This window comes from Cupressus sempervirens, chromosome 6 (genome assembly GCF_028749045.1).
Source record: "Cupressus sempervirens isolate cs-2001-9-10 chromosome 6, ASM2874904v1, whole genome shotgun sequence".
Classification (NCBI taxonomy): domain Eukaryota; kingdom Viridiplantae; phylum Streptophyta; class Pinopsida; order Cupressales; family Cupressaceae; genus Cupressus; species Cupressus sempervirens.
The window spans coordinates 604,949,747-604,968,735 of record NC_143123.1 but is presented as its reverse complement, the minus strand read 5'-3'; positions in this window follow the sequence as shown (position 1 = coordinate 604,968,735).

Sequence of the window (18,989 nt, the reverse complement as noted above, 5' to 3'; positions counted from 1 at the left end):
AGTCATCGTCGCTATAATTGCATCAAAATTTTGACACATCCCACAAGTGTTGATGTACCGATGGGAAGTTCCATCAAAAATCATCCCAATCTATGTCACATGTTGGTGTTAGACAACTAATTCAAAACTTTGAAATATCGATGCCAACCAGAGATGATTTGATAGGTATGTTATACCATCGATGACAAACCCTATTGAACTATCAATGCCAGCCATAGATGATTCGACAAGTTTGTTATATCATCAATGAAAAACTCCATCAAAATTTTGATGACAGCTAGAATATTCAAAAAAATGATTGGGTCACAATATGCCTTCAACGCATTAACCTCATCATATAGTCTTTGGATTCACCAGTGACTACAGCTAGAAGTAAGAATGAACTTGTTTGAGTGAGAGGGATTTGATCTGACATTCAAAGTTTCATTAGAGGGTATTTGGTCTGTCGATTTGCTGCTAGGGTTTTGAGAGGCAAAGTAGACAACATAGAGAAGTTTTGAAAGAAATTAAAAATGGTGACCTAGTACAGCACCCACGGGTAGCATCGATGAGCTAAAATGCTTATAAAGCTTTTGAAATATCAAGATATTGTTGTTGGTGACGACACAACAATAGTTGTTGTCATCCAGTGTGATTATTAAATAATACATGAATCTTTTGTCAAAGGGTGTTCATCCTACCATTATGTCAGAGGCCTTTCACAAGGCCTTTGAGAAGGTTGTCGAGGTTTTAATTGCCATGGCTATTCTTGTCAAATTGACGGATCATGACTGTTTGGTGAAAATTGGGTGGGTCTAGTGATGATATAGAGATGGTTAAGGGTTTGGTGTTCTGTGTTTAATAAGAAGGCAAGCCATACAGCTAGAGGCCCCACTAGGATTCAAAATGTGAAGATTAGCATAATACAGTTCCAAATTTTGCCTCCCAAGATGCTCATTGAGCATAACATTGCGGTCTTTGATTATACAATGATGGATAGGGTTTTGAAGGAGGAGAGGAATTATATTATGGGTATGATAAAGAAGATCAAAGTCACTAGATGCAATGTGCTATTTATCCAAAAGAATATTCTAGAGATGTCATCATTGATCTTTCACTACATTATCTGTCCAAGGCAAATATTTTGGTGGTCAAGGCTATGGTAAGGGATGAAATTGAGTTCATTACCAAGATGTTGAATTGTTTACCCATTGCTAATATTGAACACTTTAGGGAGGAGAAGTTGGGGCATGTTGATTTGGTTGAAGAGGTCTTGACCAGTGACATTGACATGTACTAGGTTGTCTGAAACTTATATGCATTTTTCAGAAAATCCCTTATCCCAAGTCTGTCACACAATCTTTTGCTAAAAATTGATATCTTTAATAATTTAAATTTATTATATTGACAACATTGTTGGTCTTTATTTTCTAAACTTATTCTTATCATGTGTATTATCTATACTGTTCATTATGAATTGTCTTTTAAACAAAATGAGAAATCATTCTTTGTCAAACCATTGTGGAGCTTAAGGTGAAAACAACTTGCAAAATGTAACTTGATAATTACTTCACAAAAACATAATCCAATGTCATATAAACATACTAAGCACAAGATCAATTTGGCACCACTTGCCACAAATTCATTACAAAATATTCAGTGCAACATACCTTGGCTCTTTATTTTCTTCCTCTATAGAACTTTATAGAACTTTATTCACATCAAATGACAGAGAAAAGAAGAAAAATAATTTAAGAACATAGTGCATGTCAATCTGTCCCTGTTATTTATCTGAAATGCATTGAATTCAATAATAATGAGATGACAAAAAGTTGTCATATAAACAAAACAATGATAACTCTACATAAATGTAGTTAATTTCACAAACCATTAAACAAAACATGTTCCCATTAACTCAAAAGTTGAGTTCAAGTAAAGAGTAGAGAACTGTTGTCAGCAAACATGCAGATAAATACAAATAAATAAATAAGTCTAATTTAGTGTTGAATGTGATAATACATTTCTTTTATTAATGCCAATAGCCAAACAAATGCAATATATGCACTGTAGTTTCCCAACATTCAAGAAAAATTCAATAACATGTGAAATAAGGTATTTAAACATGCCTCAACCAATTATGATTTAATTTTGGATCACCTACTTTATTTGTTTGGAATTTTGTTCTCACCAAAAATCATAAAATGTAAGAACAATTGTGCCAAAAAGAATGTAAAAGGATGATTATTGTAAAAAATTGATTATTGTGCAGAATCAAATTTTTTAGCTCTTTTGGCACAAATGTTCTTACAATTTTTTTGCTCAATCTCCAACTGGTCAGTATGTGTTTCAAAAAATTATTCTTCGACTATGAGTCATGAAAAAGAGAAATATCAAACTTGAAAAAGATGAACATAAATGCAATTAAATTTTAAACTTCAATTTTATAAACCTACAAAGAGAACCAATGAATTATAAGAAACTATTGTGGTTTGTACTATTTGAAAATTATAGTTACAAGTGATAAAGTTATATACCTTTGATTCAGAGAGTGCAAACAATGGAATAAAGTATTGTCAAAGGTGCAAGCTCAACAAACCCCCCATGTGGATGTCACTATCAAGTATTGAATAGTTACATACATACATGCATACATGTATACATGGTTAAGTACTACCTAACTATGTCCAAGGCTACCTAACTATGTCTAAGGCATCTGTACGCTGGAGGCATACTCTGCCTACCAGGCTGCCTATATACTCGTATACACATGAGCAATTACTGTAATGAATATGTAGCTTTAGTTTTTAATTTTTTTTGATGTAGTTGCATTCCTATAACCACTAGTGAGCTTTACTTACCTAATACAACTCTTCACCATCATACACCCACTTGGGCGAATTAGGTGGTTTTCTATAATTACAATCCTATAATACCCTAGTGCAACCTTTGTGTTGTACTTTAAAATTAATGTAAGGTTAACCTATATACATCCTAACTCACTCCTTACATAGTTATGTTTAAAAGCTTGTGACAATAATCAATAGGTCTAAATAGACTAGTCAAGTTAATGCTAGCTGGGAACAACTGATTGTTCATTTTATTGTGCATAATTTGATGATAGTTTTATAGGAATTTGTAATCAACCCAACTAATCAACAACTGCATCAATTGAATTAGGTTATGGTTTGTCACTTAGCACAAGTTGAGTGAGTTTTATTGTTTTATTATTTGGATTTTGGAATATGTATGCAACTGGAACAATTTTGTTGTTGTGCAAATATGTAATAAGCAACTTAAATTAGATCTCTTTGTATATATAAAGACTACAAGTTGTGCATTTTTTCATGTATTGAATTTGCATTTGCTTTTCAATTTCTTAAGTTATAAGAGTGTTCCAAGGTTGAGAAGCACTTCAACATCCTTTGCATGGTTTAGAGGTAATGTCATTGTGGCAGTGAGAATAACTTTAGTGAAGAGTTGAGTGTAAGGAGTTACTACCCTGAACATTCAAAAAAACATTCAATAACATGTGAAATAAGGTATTAAAACATGCCTCAACCAATTATGATTTAATTTTGGATCAACTACCTGATTAGTTTGGAATCTTGTTCCCACCAAAAATCATAAAATATAAGAACAATTGTGTCAAAAAAGAATGTAAAAGGATGATTATCGTGCACAATAATTTTTTCAAAATCTCTTTTGGCACAATCATTCTTACAATTTTTTGGCTCAATCTCCAACTGGTCAATATGTATTTTGAAAAATTATTCTTGGATTGTGAGTTGGGAAAAAAAGAAATATCAAACTTGAAAAAGATGTACATAAATGCAATTAAATTTTAAACTTCAATTTTATAAACTTACAAAGAGAACCATAGAATTATAAGAAACTACTATGGTTTGTACTATTTGAAAATTATAGTTACAAGTGATAAAGTTATATACATATATACATACATGCATATGTGCATACTTTCATTGAAAAGTTATTATCTAACCAAATGACCATGTCAATAATCTATATTTTCATCAATGACAATATCTATAACTTCATCCTATGATCACTTTTCTATGTATCAAGGGCAGAAGGAAAATGTATATTAAAACTAGATAATGAAGGGTCATCCACATAAAGTTCAACCAGTATATTGGAATTGATGAAAGCTAAGTTGCCAATTCAGATTTTGGTACAGATTTGGGTTTGAGATTTGGGTTGGAAATTCGTCTAAATTTTTTTGGGGCTTGGGTTTGGTTCATTTTGGGTTCATCCATACAAAAAAAATGTATATGTGTGTATAATATATTGAACAAATAATTAAATCCATAATTGATTCTGCCAATAGCAAAGGAACATAGCAAAATACACCACCAAATCTGTGTTGAGTTCAATAGGACATTAACTGCATCATTTAGCACTACATGCTACTTGATGCACGTACTTGGTCACATGCATGGAGCATATTTCCATGTCATGGGGACAATTTGAGAATAAAAGGAATTCTCAAAAGATAAGTGCAATTATTTTTATTTTTATTTTGTATTGGTTAGAGCATTTCTAACCAAGCTATATCAAAAGGTGAGATACAAATTTGAAGTGCTGGGTTCAAACCTATCATATCTTATTAAAGACATTCCTCTATAATCATTAATTTAGATGTCACCTATTGTCAATTTGGATTTCCTTTATAAGCAAGCTTTCATTTTTATATACAAATGCATAAATGACATATAAACATCTTTTTTGGTCTTTTTAGTGGTCACAATAGGGTTGAGAAAAATGTTTTGAGACTAAATTCAGCCTAGGTGTAGACAAAAAATTCTTCAAAATTCATTGTAAATTCTACCTAGGTTCTTTTGACAGAATTTGCAAAAAATTTGTAGCTCTGCAAGAGAATTTGACATGCACCAAACTTTGTATAGAATTGAACCAAACTTTGAGGGTTGCTGGGGAGAATCTAGTAACTTGGGATGGAAGTAATAAAGGATAAACTTAAAAGCATGCCAAAGTCCACTAGTGTACAAAATCAAGGCATTTCAGTTGGCAATTCAATTCATAGGTTTCCATCATTGCAATATGGTAGGATAATTACTTTCTTTCAAAGTGTCATCTCTATAATTGTGAACCAAATGCAGACAAAGGCTTAGATTATGCCACTGTAGCAAATTTATTCACTATATATACTAGACAATTCATTATAATAATATAGACTCTTTTGCAATATGGAAAAGATATCAGAATGAATAATAAGCATCATGTCCTCTTCTCTACTTAAACCAACTTGTGATTACATATAGCCAAAAAGGCATTTTGACTTGATTGAGAATTAGCAAGCATTCCTATCTGTAAATAAAAGCATGTCAACTTGATTAAATCAAATTAAGTTCAGTAAGCAACTCCCAAAGAAAAACAAATGGGCCTTTTGGGAAGGGCTCATAAATCTAATATAGAACTAATCCTTATATAATGTATCAAGGCCCCCTATATTGACTATTCCTAGTCCTTCTCCCCCATTGATGTACAAAAGCACACATTGGGTTCTCAGAAGAAAGCATGTTAAAATCCAACTTAATAATGGTTTTCAGTCATTAACTCAGATCATGCCACCCTACTGAGCCATAGACAAACATTATGCAATAGTTCATCACCTTCAATAAATCATACATAGAATGATCTAAAGTTCAAAATGGGAGTCCCTTTGATAACATTGTCAACAAGTGTACTAGAACAAATTAAAGTAATAAAGGATTAACTTGAAATCATGTCAATGTCCACTAGTGTACAAAATAATATATTCTCTAAATTGAAAGAAGTAGAGATAACTTTGGATTTTAAAGTAAAGTGAGAGTGAGGGAGAGCAAGATGAGGCTATTTTTTGGAAGAAATAATCTGAGATAAAATATAGTAAATTGAACAAGTTTTCTAAAACTCATCTTGGTTTCTAACAATATTTCAGTATCCACACATGAATGCATCTTGAACTAGTAACAGGGTATATCCTTAGCATCATACATTTGTGACTTATTCATGATAACACCACTTCAAATAATAATTTAAAATACTACAAATCAAAAGATCTTCAGAGTAATCTATATGCATGTTTGAATCTTTTTAAAGAAAACTTAAGTTATTTTACTTCAAACTTTCAATAATTTAGAGCCTAATGGTTGTTAGCAAAATGACTTCAATTTTTTGTTGTCATTTATGAGGGCTTATGGCTTCATTCATTTATTTTGTCCTTTGTCTTTCCTAAGGTTGATTTTATGTTGTCATTATCTGAGGTAGTGTTTCTAGTTGTCTGAAGCTTTTTAATAACAACGGAAGGAAGGACATGAATGCTTGAATGTTGACAATGTTTACAGGTGAAAGGTAAATTTTTAGTATTCCGTGGGTAAATGAGTGATCTATGGAATGTTGAGTTCTTTTACATGTGAGCAACATATATTGAATTTAAACCCAACATGTTGTCTATCAAATGAGTTTAACCATTTGATGGTTAAGTAAAGCATGAAATTGGAAGGTGATAAATGCTCATTACTTGTACATCCTTTCCTTTTCTTTTGTGCTTCTAAAGTACAACAATGACCTATAATAAGTTGTTTTTGAGGGCACCCTTGTAAGTATAACGATGACTTATAATAAGATGTCATTTCTGTCTTTGGCTTGATTTTGTTGGTGTATGAAATTATGGTCACAATCTTGAGAGACATGTGTGACTAGCAAATTGTATAGTGACAAGTTCTTTTATGATTTTGGGGATATGACATAAATCATGGAAAGGAAAAATACCATAATATTTGTAGGGAGAGAAGATTTAGCAAGAATTGGGAAATTCAAAACAAATATGGGATTCAAATGAGCCATAGTTCTAGGACTGAAAGCTCTCATGCAAATTCGAAAAACTAAAAATGTAGCCTTATATGCATTCCAGATGTGCCAAGAAACCAAATAATTAAGGTTTTAATACTACTAAGAAACCAAATGCATGAGGGTTTAATCTTCCTCATTGTCATGCCACAGATGAAAGAATTTTTTACCTTGAAGAATGATGAACAAATCTTCATCACACCACTGATCCCTCCCTTTTGCATTTTTTTGCATGAATAAATGAAGTTTCATTTTTTTATTTATTTTTAATGTTTATATATTTGACAATGTCAAAATTTCAACGAAAAACTTAAGTGGTAATGAAATTTTGACGTTATCAGGATTATATATATTTTAAATGAATTTGACAAGCCAAATTGGCCTACCGTAAAAAATTTAGGTCAAAAATGCAATCCAAATGTACTAGTGTGTCAACTAGACACCTGCTCCTTCTGATCTTGTAACCAAATCACAATACTCACATTCAATAACCCCTTGGATCCCTTACATTCAGTAAATACTTTTCTCCTTTTCGCACTTCGCACTCAATATGATACTTGATACACTTTACAAACAAAGAAAACATCTTTCCTTTATACCATGTCTTCAAAATAATTCCTTGAGTTGGCCTTGAGACTTTCCCAATTAGTCATAATAAGATAATTAATTAATTACAATTACAATAGCACTGTCATCTCACAATCTATACAAAACTTCACACATGTGACTTCAGGACTTGCACACTTTCTAATGTCACCATTAGACTATCCTTTGCCACTGGCTAACTATGCATCTTCTTATTACATATTAGATGAAAGATATAATACATCAGAAACTACTTCCCAAGCACTCTATCTCTGTACTGATCTCAGTAAATTAGGTACAACTTCCATATGTCTTTGACTTACATGTTGCACATCAAACCTTGTTATCAAGATACTATACTAAACATGTCCATGAACACGCATCAATAGACACTCAAAACCATGTCTGTACAACTAAGATCTTTGTCTGCTACTCTGATAATCGTCATAGACTTACTGCTATGTTGACATCAATGAAAAACATAGTCATGAATGCAACATGTCAATACTCTCCAATGCTTAGGATACTCCCCCAAAGTAGTATCATCAACATTCATGCTAATACTAGTGTCCATGTTTTGTTCTTCTGAATCTGATCAATTTTTTCTTTCATGGCTTGAAACTAGTCTTCATCCTCTAATGCATCCTTCACTAATTTATGTTCATGTATGCTTAGCAAGCATGTTTCATTCCCTCATCTATTCCTTTTCATTGGTCCATCCTCTTTTTCTTCAATGATGTGTTCAATAGGATGATGTCTTCTGGCATATTTTGATAATCTTGGCTTTGTTCTTCTTTCTTCAATAATAGGATGTGTTAGCTTTTGAATTAACAACTTTTGAATAACCTAGTGATAAGAACATTTACACCTAGGGGTAGTTAACTCCCATCCTTAATGCACCTATTTAGACATCGGGGCCAACTATAAGGTTTTTTAACTCTCCTTCTTCTTCAGGCTCTGCAAGACCTAGGCGGGTGGACCTTAGATTCTTTATATGGTACTAGTGTAAAGGCATATAACTGAATCTAAATAATAGATAAAAACCCCTGAATATTCTATGTTTACGCAAGCATTCATGGACATGAAATAGCTAATAACAAGATGCATGAACCTGATAAACTAAGCCAGGGAAACTCTTGAACTGAAGGGAAAAGATATTTGATTAATGGTTGGATCAACATAACTTGGGTGTGCAACAACAAAAACATGTAATCTCTAAGTTGATCAATCCCTTATCCATTGGGCATAAACTAAATCAAAACACACACATGGATATCCTAATATACTCATATACTCAGATATCTGATCTATCTATCTACCTTGCAAATAGACATCAATCTTCAAATGAAATTTGTACTTATCAAATCCTCCTATGATCCCTGCAGTTTTGTCAATGGCATATCAAGCAAACTACTTAGGTTCTTAACCCAACAACAAGACACACAATGGGATACAACTTCAAAATAAGATGTAACTAGACAATATGCACTTTGGGAATATATCATAGAAAAGGAGATAAACTTCAGAATGAAACTATAAATGAAAGCTCTGTATTCATTTCTTTGAAATGAATACATCATCTATATTTCAAAACTCAAAAAATAACATCAAGAAATGATTGTGTAATATAAATTCTTCAAAATAAAGTATAATACTACTGCTGATAACACAAAAAGTGTTGAGAAATGGTATCACAGTAACTAGGAAAATTCTCTAGAATTGGAACCCTTTTGGTCTCGCAATAGTGAGAAAATCTCAAGATTGGAACCCGTACAATGAGAAATGAAGAAGAATACAAGGAGAAGAAAAGGCTCCACAATCTGATTTTGAATTTGACATGTGTCCTGCTGAAACTTCTTTTCTTTGTTGCTGTTGAATTCATCTCCTTCCTATTCATTTGTCGGCAATCAAAACTCATTAATTCTGCTGTAGAGTATCTGATATATCTGCTAGAAAGGTAATCAACAAAACCCCTTTCTGAAGGAAACTGATACATGATAAGATGTGCAAGAGTTTCAAATTAGATCTTGGTTTCTCATGTTTTGCCTTTGCTATGAAACTCAATTGTATTTGCTGATAAAACACTATCTTCTACATTTTCCTTTAAAACACATTCAATTCATATTTTAAAGTGGCCAATGAATTTGATCTTATCTAAATATCATCCAAATATGATTGTATTTCATATGTAACATCAGATCTGCGAATTCAAAGAGTGCCCCAAAATTATAAAACCTTTTGTAGCTTCTTCTAGTGAATACCTGTGTAAAAACCAATTGTAGAAATGAAGAGTGCATCTTTTCCCGGTTTTGGCAATATATCACACTATATGTTTTAGATGAAAATCATGCCTCTAAGGTGCATTTGAAATTTTAGGCCCCAAGCCATGAAAAAGCAATAAAATTATTATTTTTTAAAATACCGTATAGTTAAAACTATATAATATAATCAAATTCATTTAAAATTCTTCAATTTTATTGAAATGCATGCTTGGATTGAAATATTTGATTCAATAATTTGATTTGATTCTCACTTGCCTTGTCTCCAATCACAAGATGCCACTTGTCAGATTCTGATTGGCAATCACCATCCGGGTGGGCCCACATTTTCTTATGCAACATTTGAATCTTGTAACATCAGGAGTTCATTATTTTCAACTTGCACTCATATGGCAACTCTATTTTTTTGTAATTTCTTAGACCTTAATAGTGAGTTTTCCGATCTCTCGATTGATCGTAACATCATATTGTCATAGCATCTTAAATGAGATTTTGAAAGCCTCTGACCACACGACAACGTAAGATCTTACCTCCAATTTTGAATACTTAAAATCTCCCAAAATCTCATTTTTGTATATCATCAAAGCTCCTCAAACTTTGCTTTACGATTTCCTAATATGAACATAAGATCACACCTCCTCAAACCCTTGCTCACGATCTCACAACAGGCTTCTGATTGATTACCACGTGGTCCTCTCACCTTTGCATTGACCATCAAACAATGCTGACTTTGCCATCCAATTGCCTGGGTGGGCCCCTTCACATACAAGCTTGGTCTGCATAAGCCTTGCATGTCTTGAAGACAATATGCATCTACACCTTTATGAATATAAACATAACTAAAACCCGATGCCTTGCCAATGTGGGATAAAGCATTGAAGGCGATCTTCAATGTGGACTATTTCACGTTCCTCCCTGGTAGATGTTCTCATGTTGTAGTCTTTCCTTCAAATGTCATCTTCAAACGTAGGTGGTGGGATGCTCTTCCCCTACCATCTTCTTGGATGTGCAATCACTTCTCCTGCTACCTCCCTGCGATTGCTCTATTCACCTTCTCATCGTGAATGTTGCTTGTACCTTTACTTATGGTGGAAAATTCTACTCACCATCTCCTCTCCCTTTTAAATGTAGGTGCTCAACCCTCCATGTAGAGCCCTATTGTGCCATGGATTTGGTGCTCCCTTTAGGTAGTGGGTATGTTGCTTGCATCAAATGCCCACCCTTGTCGGGCATGTGCCTTGCTTCAAGTTGTGGATTGCTCTGTGATGGTGTCTCCTTTATGGTTTGCAACCTCCACCACCATGGAAGCTCCTCTTTTGCTTCCTGTCAAGTGATTTCTCAATCTTTCTCAAAGTTTATGAAGTGTTGAAAGCTGGTTGTAACTTAGCACATGTTCAGTGATTTTGTACTACACCTGGATCCTTGTACCTCTCAATATTTCACTAATTAAAATATGAACGCTCCCTTAATTCTCCAACAAGACATGACTCAGTTGGAAACCTTGGTGGAATGGATGGCTTCGATCCCTTACAACTCATTTCAAACGACAATATCATTGGATTGTAGTTTATCTTTAACATGTGCTAATTCCCATGCTTAGTCAAAAATCAACATGTCAACACCCATTCCCCCAACTTGTCTTACTAAAATATCTACAAATAGGAAAAATCTTAAGTCCCATTGGCAACCGCCCATCTTATTTATTTGGTTAGCAGTCTCAAGAAAGACGTCATTGCTTGAAGTCTGCCTCTGAGAAAAACCAATTTGAAATAGCATGAGGATTAAAATAATGAAAAAACTTTCATTTAAAACATTAGATCTTCACATTTTAGGTGGGGCTCCAAGTCCATTGCAAATGAGTTACAGATCAAACTTTAGGTAATTTGGTTTGTCACTGCATCACTAATTTGACCCAAGGTAAAAGGTATAGATAAGTACAAGCTAATTCATTTCTCCCTCATGAGAAAAGATCAAGTAGCAACTTTGATGGTGCCTTCAAAATTCTCCTCGATTTCCTTTTGAAGTATAAATCACTATATAATCACTTTATCTTCTAAGTTGATACACATTTAAGTTGATTTTGAATCATGGTAACATCCTCTTAATACTCTCAATTTCTAACACATTAACAATCTGACATGAGTCAATTGGGCCCCAGAGTGGGTCCGGCTAATTTTTTTTGTTTTGTTTTCAAACAACTGACAATTCAAACTAATCTGATGAACATCAAGTACTATAAGAATTTGGCTTAGGCCAGAATTCACCCAAGACCAAGGAACTCAAACACAAGCACAACAGTAGACCAAAGAGAGAGTATGATTAGAATGACGATATATTCATTCAATATGTCACATCAAGAGTACACTAGGAGTGCCTATATATAAAGGCCTCTAGAGAGCTTCTAGAATGCATAGAAGTTAGCATCATGATAAGTCATATAACCAGGCACATGTCCACTAGATATGGGTTATCCTCCATTAAGCACGAAAATAAGTGCGATGATGAGAGGATAAGCCTACAATGGTGTATCATGCAAATCAGTGGTGTAGACAACATGTGCTAAATTAGGAGTGTAGATAGTTGTGTTGTCTACATGACAACTCATTGAATGATTCAAATTCCAGTGTTGTAGATACCATGTGCTAAATTAGAGTTGTGTACTTCTGTGTTGTCAACATGACAACTCATGAGAGTGCAAAACTCCTAAGTGCCTCACCTAAATAAACAATGAAATAATGCAAAATAATAAAATAATGCATTAACCTGAATAAACTTAAGTAAAGTGTAAATAGTAAATGCTTATTTACACCAACACCCCCCCTTAAGTGCAATTTAGGGGAATGCCCTTAAACTTATGAAATCTAGGATGAAATGCATGATGGATCCCAACTACTAGGCCATGTTAGGTACCCATGTACATAATGAAATGCAATCTCTCATAAAGCGGAGAACGAGGGAAAACCTCATGGGAAAAACCCTCCCCCAAAAAGAGAGATAAATAGGGATGCATGGATGGATGGAGTAATCAAGACCCCCCCATTACAACATACATGTAGTATATACATAAGAGAATGATGAGAAGAGGGAGAGACAAGATAGGCTTCCCCCCCAAAGAATAATGCTTGCCAGTGACTACTCCGATGAAGAAGCTAGTCCAAGATAACATAATGGTGTTCCTCCCCTTAGGAAGAAATAATGCCAAAGGTAAAAATGAGATGCTTCCACTATGTGTGGAAAGAATCCCATGGATAAGTGATGTCTCTGAAACCTACTCAACTAGCTAAAGAACTTGTCTGTCTCTGTAACTGACGAAAAACCCTATTGCAACTGTTGATCATAAGTATCCACAATCACTTCAACGTATGACGATCAATCATGTAGAGAATGAACAAGAGGGTCAGATGGAGCCCTCATGATAATTGAAGAAGGTGATTTTGCATCAAGAAGAAGAGGCAAATCATTAATACTATCCCCTAAATCTGTCACTGATGTTGGACCTAGAAGACTAGATGTACCCTGTTGTGTTGGACCTATCACTATGGCAATATATGCATGTGGAGAATATTGATGTTGTGACCTCTCGCTACAACTGTCGATAGAACCCCACGTCTAAATCTGTTGAAGCACTATCACTGGCACCACTATCAGTTTCCACATGGTATGATGTGCGGATAGGATTAGAGGCCAAGCTTGGTGAAAATTCCTCAAAGTGTAACATCCTTCTCCACAAAAATCTAATGGGTCTCTGGATCCAATAGTCTGTATGCCTTCACACTATCTTCATAACCAATGAAAGTACAAGGTCGAGGTGACCGTGCCTTACATCCCTTAGAAGATGTGTTTTCCCATGTAGGACAACCAAAGACTCTAAAGCATGTCACAATAGGTTTTCTACTGCACCATGCCTCAAAAGGAGTCTTGCCATCTAAGGCTGGATGAGGAGATCGATTAAGAATGTGAGTGGCACTACTGATTGCTTCTACTTCAAGTGATGGATCTAGAGACTTGGATTGTATCATGAAACTTGCCATAGACTTAAGAGTGTGACTCCTTAATGCTACAACATCTGTCTTATGCGGACTGAATGCTGGTGGATTCTGAAGATCAATTCCCTCAAGTCTACAAAATTCTTTAAGTCTTCTATTCATAGACGTGCTTCCATTGTCCATTTTTAGAACTTTGATGACTTTCCTAGATTTCTATTCAACATGAGTCTTGAGGGCTAGAAACTTGTCCAACACTTCATTCTTGTTATGAATAAAGTAGAACCAAGTGTATCGTGAAAAGTCATCAACGAAGGTCAGTATGTAATGACTCTAGCTAACTAGAAAAGGTCTTCCTAATACCATGTGAACCATCTGTAGAACACCTGGTGCTCTTGAAGACTCCCCTTTCTGTAACTTCCCCTCTAGATGCATATCCACTAAATTTGTTGAACATTCACCGTGGGAAAAGTTGATTTGGCTAGACCTTTGACCATTCTATTTGAGAAAAGTTGCTGAAGGTAGCAGAAGGCAAGATGACCAAACCATTGATGCCATAATTGGATTGTTGAATTTGATTGAGATAACAAGGCCTTTGAAGGAGACTTAGGCACAAAATGGGAGAAAGAGTACAACATTTTGTTGTGATTCACTTTCCTCACTACAACCAATGAGTCGTCTTTAAGACTGTGCACTTGTACTGAGTCTAGAAGGAACTCAACTCTATGTCCATCTCCGAGGTGAGTGATTTGGTAGATTGATAAGAGATTTGAACTTAGGTTTGGAACATAGAGAACATCTTGAAACTCTCTATTTTCCATCTCCACATTTCCTTTCCCTTCAACATCCATTTTAGTATCATCTCCCACAAAGATGTGCGGTACCTTGGATTGCTTCAATGAAGAAAAAACCTCCTTTGAAGAACCCATATGATATGAGGCAGCTGAATCAAATATCCGTTCCTTTGAAAAATTTGAATTTTCCATGAGTGCTTGCCCTTTGCCCTTTGAATTTGAAGAATATCCTTTCTCCTTGTAAGCACTAGATAATGGAACATTATGTTAGTCAACTCATCAATCTTTTTAAGATAACACTCATGCTCTTCATGACCCATTTTCTTGCAATAGGCACACTTTTTCTTCTCCTTATTGTTGTCCTCCTTCTTGTTGGAATTTGAGAACTTGCCTTGTTGATTGGATTGTGGTGTTGTCTTTTTTTGCATCCTCCGATTTGCTCTTCCACTTCTTCTTCTTACCCTTTCCTTGATTTGAAGATTGTCTAGCTGAATTTTGAGAACCCTCATTGTTGGCCATCAATGCTTTACACTTAGGTGATTTGAGAATCCCCATGGATTTCAACTTCTTTTCTTTAGTATCCAACAGATCAACATATTCATCAAAAGTGACTTTCTTATAGGTAGACCCTAAGGCAGTCTTTGAGGTGTTAAAAGAAGAAACAAATGTGGAATAATCCCATGGTAGCTTGTTACGAATAAGATAGATCAATCTATCATCTTTGATAGAACTCCCACAATCAGTAAGCTTCATCCTTAGTTCATTCACCTTGATGATAAAATCTTGTATTGAATCAAATGATTTAGGATCTAAGGAGACAAGCTCATCTTCAATTTTGAAAACATCCTCTTCAGACACTTTACCATATAGGTTTTCAAGGCGATCCCAAGCTTCCTTGGATGTAGAACACTTCTTAATTTGATACATGATCTTATCATCAACCCCCAAACATATATCACCTAGGGCTTTCCTATCCATTGCTACCCAAGCTGAAATATCACTTGTTGATACATTATCACCTACTAATTTAGGAACAGTACAATATACATATTGAGAAACTCCATTATGCATTAAGTGATACCACATTTTGATGGACCATAAGTGGAGTTAATTTTGGAAACTTAAAATTTCCCATAATGCAAAAACTGAAAGAAAATTGTAGAAAAGAGAGAACCAAAGACCAAGAACTCCCACCACCCCACCCGCCTTTTCACTAAATCAAGAAACCCCCCCCAAAATAGATGCTTTTGGCACTTTATGAGTAGTGCAATTACAATGGCCACTTGCCAATTTTGGCCTTTGTGGACTTCTAATTTTGCTTGTTACAACTTCTTAATGAATTACAAGTCTAGAACTTTACAATGTGCTACAATTCTAAAGCAATACAAAGCAAAGAAAGGCCCTATTTTAGAAAGTGACACTTTTGTCCATAGAACACTACAATTTGACTATAGATCTGGAAAGTAGATAAAAAATAATAGACTTTCAAAAAAAAAAACCTATTTTCGAATCCAGATGTGCCCGTACAGAACGTTTGAAGTTGCAAAATGTAGGATTATGTAGGTATAGTCACCAAAAAATGAAAATTCTAAAAAATTTGTGCACCAAAACTAGAAAAGAGCTACACCACTAAAAATTTTAGGTAGAATACCACTAAAAAGTTTAGGAAATTCTACCTAATTTCAAAAAAAATTGCATTTGATTTGGAGTCTGAATGATTAAGATATGGCCTCTCAAAGTCGGACTGCAAAATCAAAAATCAATTTGGAGAGGGGTTGCATTAGCAAGAGACGGGGTTAAATTTGATGGTCATATGGCCGTTGTAGTAGTTCAAATTTGCCTAGGAATGACGGTCAGATGATTGTCAAATTTAGGCCAAGAAAATTGTTGATGTCAACGCACCCTCAGCTTGTGATGATGCCAGTCGTACGGATGGTGATATCAGCATACAAAATCGTACTATACTGATAGGTGTGGAAAAAATGACGTGGCCTATCAGCTGGCATACAAATGTGTTGATGTGTCAGCCAAATAAGTGCTGACTTAGGCGTGACGTAGATCTAATTCAGCTCAGACGTGGCTGACTAGATGGATGACGCAGCAATAGGTTACTGCTGACTAGGATTGAACGTATTATTGTGTAGGCACTGACTGTTCACCAAGTCACTGTATGACATAGTAGGTCTACAAATGAAGTGATGAAATGTGTTGTCCTCGCTAGCACTAGAACACGTGTCTGCCACATGTTTTTTGGAGTTCACATGGCAGGGTTTATAAAATGAATAGCTGGATTTCTATTTTATGGCTGTCAAAAGTTTGAGTAGGCATCGGGAGATTCGACGTGGTGACCAATGCAGTTGCCAAAATTTTGACAAGGGGCCAGAATCTGATCCATGGGCTAAATTTTTGTTTAGCGACAGTCACCCCAAAGATTGCAAGCCATTGGGTACTTCCTCACTGCAATGGCTGGAAATATAGATGCCATTGTCGGAGTTTGTACTATCAGTGCCTATAATTTTGGGATTGATCCCACATGTGTGGGAATAATAGTCTGCAGACTGTTTAAATAATAGTCCTAAACTCTAAAACAAATGGCTGCAGGTGTGAGGAACTCACCGCTCAGCCGGGTCGCCGAGATGTGTGTTGCGCAGATTTAAATTGCAGTGCCCGAATTATTCAGACCATCGATAAATGTGCAATACGACCCTCTGATTTGTGAGGCCAAAAATTGAATGAACCTGCCAATTAAAATAATACCTTGCAAAATCAATAATAGAATATTTGGCCAAATTTGTAGAGCCGGGATTTGATAGCCCAATTCTACAAAAAAAAATTCCCTAACTGGGCAACAAATCTATAAATGCCCAAATCGAGAAAAAATTTGTAGAGATTTAAAATAATTTAGATCTGAAAATAAATAATCAGATCGATGGAAATGACCATACCCAGTTGCAAATCATTGCCTTCAGGTGCTGGTTTGCAATTTTTTTTTGCCTCACGATCAACTTTCACCCAACATAGGCAAATTTATAGTTGATCTTCACCAAATCGACATTTGAATGCAATGGCAAGGCTAGATCTGGCTCTAAACGCTCCTAATTTTTGCAAATTCTCTAGATTCAAGTCAAGGTGCTGAAGCATGAACAGTCTCAAATGGCTATGTGTACAGAATCTCCTCGAGCTCTGATACCATGTAAGAATTTGGTTTAGGCTAGAATTCACCCAAGACCAAGGAACTCAAATGCAAGCACAACAGTAGACCAAAGAAAGAGTATGATCAGAATGATGATATATTCATTCAATATGTCATATCAAGAGTACACTAGGAGGGCCTGTATATAAAGGCCTCTGGAGAGCTTCTAGAATGCATTGAAGTGAGCATCATGATAAGTCATACAACTAGACAAATGTCCACTAGATATATGTTATCCTCCATTAAGCACAGAAATAAGTGTGATGATGAGAGGATAAGCCTACAATGGTGTATCACGCAAATCAGTGGTGTAGACAACATGTGCTAAATTAGGAGTGTAGATAACTATTTTGTCTACATGAGAACTTAGTGAATGATGCAAACTCCAATGTTGTAGACACCATGTGTTGAATTAGAGTTGTACACTTCTATGTTGTCAACATGATAACTCATGAGAGTGCACAAACTCCTAAGTGTCTCACCTAAATAGATAATAAAATAATGCATTAACCTAAGTAAACTTAAGTGTAAATAGTAAATACTTATTTACACCAAGAAGTACCAATCAAGATCAAACTCGACTACTGAACCATCATTTAGAACTCATTTTATCACTTATCTACAAATTGTGATACACTGATAGGAAGGCCTATATGCTACCTTAAAAAACTAACCACAACAGATAACTAGGCTCTAAAAATTGACATGTTGATACTCTGTTTTGCAATCTTGCACCATGTCAAATCTTGTGTCATGACAATAGCTAGGTCAAAAGATATTGACGTTAAAAGTTGCCTCGTCAAAACTGCCTGCAAATTAACATGTTAGAAGATAGGAAAGTGCATTCGATTATGACTTTGAAAATAGGGAAAATAGATACTTGAGGGCTTTAAAGTTTGAGCATTAGTTCATTGTCATGAGGAGAAAATAGATCTATGATTTGGGCTCATGATGAATAACATGATGTATTTGGCAAGAGTACGAAGTGAGGTACTCAGAATTGCAAAATATTGAACATCAGCAAAATTGTGATTTTCGCAAATGGATTCATCAAAACATGAAAACTCTCATACTTGAAGAATTTTGAGAGTGGAACATGGTGGTATAGACCATTTTATCTTATCTATTATGGATTCATAGTTATGATATCCCAAATAGGGGTGTTGATCAATCTACACTTCTCGACACCAGTAAAAGGTTATAAATTGCATTTGAAATCTCATTCAAAACTAATCAAATGGATTTGTCATAAGCTCAAATCTAAAATGTGGAAAGTGTGTGAGATCTAGAATGTAATGCAAAAGGAATT